Source organism: Amblyraja radiata, chromosome 31, assembly GCF_010909765.2.
Source record: "Amblyraja radiata isolate CabotCenter1 chromosome 31, sAmbRad1.1.pri, whole genome shotgun sequence".
Classification (NCBI taxonomy): Eukaryota; Metazoa; Chordata; class Chondrichthyes; order Rajiformes; family Rajidae; genus Amblyraja; species Amblyraja radiata.
In genome coordinates, this window is record NC_045986.1 from 7,342,679 (window position 1) to 7,347,106 (window position 4,428).

Consider the following 4,428-nt stretch of genomic DNA (forward strand, 5'->3'; position numbering starts at 1 on the left):
TCGCATCGCGGCGCGTATATTGGAGCACCGAATTTTAGGCGAAGTTCATAACAGTTTTTCTTCTAAAGAGTTGATAACTATTCAGTCTGCAGTGAGTGCATGATGAGAGGGAGACCCGGGAATCTCTCCGACTCTTTGAAGAGTGGAGCCCGTGTGCAGTCTGCCCCTCAATGATGGATCCCTCCGTAATTTCTCCTCACGTTCTTTTACATTACTTTGGCTTAGTTTAGAGATGCAATTTGGGAATAGATCCTATGGCCCATGGAGTCAACACCGACCATTTATCACCCTCTTCAGCGGTGCACCCTGAATAACCCATAGAAACATAGATAACAGGTGCAGGAGGAGGCCATTCGGCCCTTCGAGCCAGCACCGCCGTTCATTGTGATCATGGCTGATCGTCCCCCATCAATAACCCGTGCCATTTTTCCTGCATCTAGCTTGACCAGTCCTTTGATAATTTTATATATTTCTATAAGATACCCCCTCATCCTTCTAAACTCCAATGAATACAAGCCTAGTCTTTTCGATCTATCCTCATATGACAGTCCCGCCATCCCAGGGATCAATCTCGTGAACCTACCTCGCTGCCTCAATCACAAGGATGTCCTTCCACAAATTAGGAGACCAAAACTGTACACACTATTCCAGCTGTGGTCTCACCAGAGCCCTTTACAACTGCATAAGAACCTCTTTACTCCTATACTGAAATCCTCTTGTTATGAAGGCCAACATTCCATTATCTTTCTTCATTGCCTGCCGTACCTGTAAGCCAACTTTCAGTGACCGGTGTACAAGGACGCCCAGGTCTCGCTGCACTTCCCCCTTACCGAACCTAACCCCATTGAGATAATAATCTGCCCCCTTGTTTTTGCCGCCAAAGTGGATAACCTCACATTTATATATATTATACTGCAGCTGCCACGCATCTGCCCACTCACTCAAACTGTCCAGGTCACCCTGCAACCTCCTAACATCCTCTTCACAGTTCACACTGCCACCCAGCTTTGTATCATCCGCAAACTTGCTAGTGTTGCTCCTAATTCCCTCGTCCAAATCATTAATTTATATGGTAAACAGTTGCGGCCCCAACACTGAGCATTGCGGCACTCCACTCGCCACTGCCTGCCAGTCTGAAAAGGGCCCGTTCACTCCTACTCTTTGCTTCCGGTCTCCCAACCAATGTTCTATCCATGTCAAAACCGTACCTCTAATTTTAGTCACCGGTCTCCCGTGCGTGACCTTATCAAAGACTTTCTGAAAGTCTAGATACACTACATGCACTGGCACCCCTTCATCCATTTTACTTGTCACATCCTCAAAAAATTCCAGAAGATTCGTCAAGCATGATTTCCCTTTCATAAATCCATGTTGACTTGGACTATTCCTTTTACTGCTATCCAAATGCCCCATTATTACCTCTTTAATAATTGACTCCAGCATCTTTCCCACCACCGAAGTCTGGCTAACTCGTCTGTAATTCCCCGTTTTCACTCTCGCTCCTTTCTTGAGATTAGCTATACTCCAATCCACAGGAACTGATCCTGAATCTATTGAAATTGGAAAATGATCACCAATGCGTCCACTATTTCTAGAGCCACCTCCCTGAAGCCCATGGGATTTATCATCCTTCAGTCCCATTAGCCTACCCAATACTATTTCTCGCCTAATGAAAATGTCTTTCAGTTCCTCTACCCCCTTAGATCCTCAGTCCTCCAGTACATCCAGGAGATTGTTTGTCTTCCTTAGTGAAGACAGATCCGAAGTACCTATTCAACTCTTCTGCCATTTCCTTGTTGCCGATAATAATTTCACCCGTGTCTGCCTTCAAGGGACCCACATTTGAATTTGCTACTCTTTTTCCCTTAACTTATCCATAGAAGCTGTTACTGTCCTTCTTTATATTCCTGGCCAGAAGCGCACAGTTTCCTTTATCGCCCTCCAACGCTGAGTGCTTTCTTCACTAACAACTGTATTTACGTTTGAGTGTTTATTATGAAGTTCGCATAGGGTTACTGTTGGTAGAAAAATAGTGCAATCATTGCATAGCGTGGGTTTAGATAATTCATTATAGAATTGAAAGGAAAATGAGGATAATTGCTACACAGAAAGAGGCATTGGAAGGGAACTGGACTCCAGTGAGGGAGGACGAGGTAGCACTGAGATGTATACTTGAAGAGCCGTCACCCGCAGGACCACGGACTAGTCAACTAATACGGGGAGAAGGCACGAACGGTGTCCTGATTGTGGATGTTCAGGCATACTCACAGAGAATGGCAGTGCTGGCTCGAAGGGCCGAATGGCATACTTCTGTTCCTATTGTCTAAAGTCTATTGTCTATTGACACGATATATGTGCGCATGTGTATAGATAGGGGCTGACGAGGGATAGTCAACATAGCTTTGTACGTGGGAGAATGCGTCGCCGTAATGTTATTGAGTGTTTGAAGAAGTAACCAAGAAAGTTGTCGAGGGCTCGGACGTAGACAACATTTGGAAGACACTTGGTCAAGTACGTGGATAGGAATTATTGGAAGGGATATGGACCAAACGCTGGCACATGAGACTAGCTTGGATGGGGAAACTTGATCGACATGTACGTTTTGGACTGAGGAGCCTGCTTGGGCAAAAATGGCACAAGGTTATCCGGCCAGGCTGCTTTTTCAGGGAATGTGTATAGGTGACGATTTGGGTCGCGACCCTTCAGACTGACTTCCTTGCTGTATGACTCTAAGTCTATGTCTTGAGATGCCTTCGCTTTTGATACGTTCACGACTTTCAAGAAGGCTCTTGCATCAAAAATAATGATTTTATTCTGAGTCCGTTTAATCGAGAACGCAATGGTACTTATACACACAGCCTAAAACGCAAATAACGTAATCTAAAGGCCAAGGCTGGGAGATACTCATCGGCTTTCGACATTTAAGACGACAGTAGACTCAAAATGCAAGATGAGGTAACTCAACGGGTCAAGCAGCATCTGTGGAGAGAAGGAATGGGTGACGTTTCGGGTCGAGACACTTCTTCAGACTGATGTGAGGGGTGGGGGGGGACAAAGATAGAATGTAGGCGGAGACAGTAGAGGAATTGGGAAGGGGGAGGGGATGGAGAGAGAAAGCAAAGGCTATACATAAATTATAGAAGTCAACGTTTATACCGCTGGGGTGTAAACTGCCGAGGTGCTGTTCCTCCAATTTGCGCTAGGCCTCACTCTGACATTGGAGGAGGCCCAGGACAGAAAAGTCAGATTGGGAAGGAGGGGGAGTTGAGATGCTGAGCAACCAGGAGATCAGATAGGTTACGACGGACTGAGCGGAGGTGTTCAGCGAAACGATCGCCGAGCCTGCACTTGGTCTCGCCGATGTAGAGAAGTTGACACCTTGAACAGCGGATACAGTAGATGAGGTTAGAGGAAGTGCAAGTTAACCTCTGCCGCATCTGGAACGACTGTTTAGGTCATTGGATGGAGTCGAGTGGGGAGGTAAAGGAACAGGCATTACATTTACTGCGGTTGGAGGGGAAAGTAACCGAGGAGGGGTAGGGTTGGGACGAATTGACCAGGGAGCTTCGGAGGGAAATATCTGCGGAAAGCAGAAAGGGTGGAGATGGGAATGTGTGGCCAGTTGTGGGATCCCGTTGGAGGCGGCTAAAATGTCGGATGATTATATGTTTTGTGTGTCTTGGAGATTGGGGGGGGTGGGGGGATTGGACCGGGGGGATAGGATGGTGTCGAAGAATGTAGAAATCAATTAGATGTGACATGAACAAGCAGAAACGATAAGGTTAGAGGCTTTAGAGGGCAGAGATCCGGAAGTGATGAAATCGGTAATGGTGCTTGAGATTAAGGCATGTTGCTCGTCTGTGGGGTCATGGTCCAAGGATAAGCAGGAGCAGGTTGATGTCCCGCCGGCAGTTGGGAAGGAAAATTTCTAAAGAAGGTAGATGGCCATCAGTCGGCGTCCAAGGGGAGGGGGTCCGTTGGAGACGGAAGCAGTGATCATCATTGAGAGATGAGGGTTCCCTCCCATAGAAAAAGACCCGGAGGCGGAGGCGACGGAATAAGAGCTCTACATCATTGCGGACCCGGAACTCGTTGAGGTGGGGGCGGAGGGAAACTGTTTCGACTTTAAGACGATGATGTTCTATTTCTATAGAACACAAGACACAACAAGAAATAACTTAATAACGCTAATTTTTAACATTTAAATTGTTGTTATATTTTTAAGGGTCATTCACATTTTAAACTTTAATATTTTTTTCCACTAGCCATGCCAGCGTGTTCTTCATCACAATGGGAACCTTATAGGCAGGAATGTCTCCGCTGTCGGAGAGCCACTAATATTGCATGGGGGGAGGTTGAGGGGAGATGGACTGAATGCGTGGGGGGGGGGGGGGGGGGGGGTGAAGGGGGGAGGTGAAGGGAGGAAGG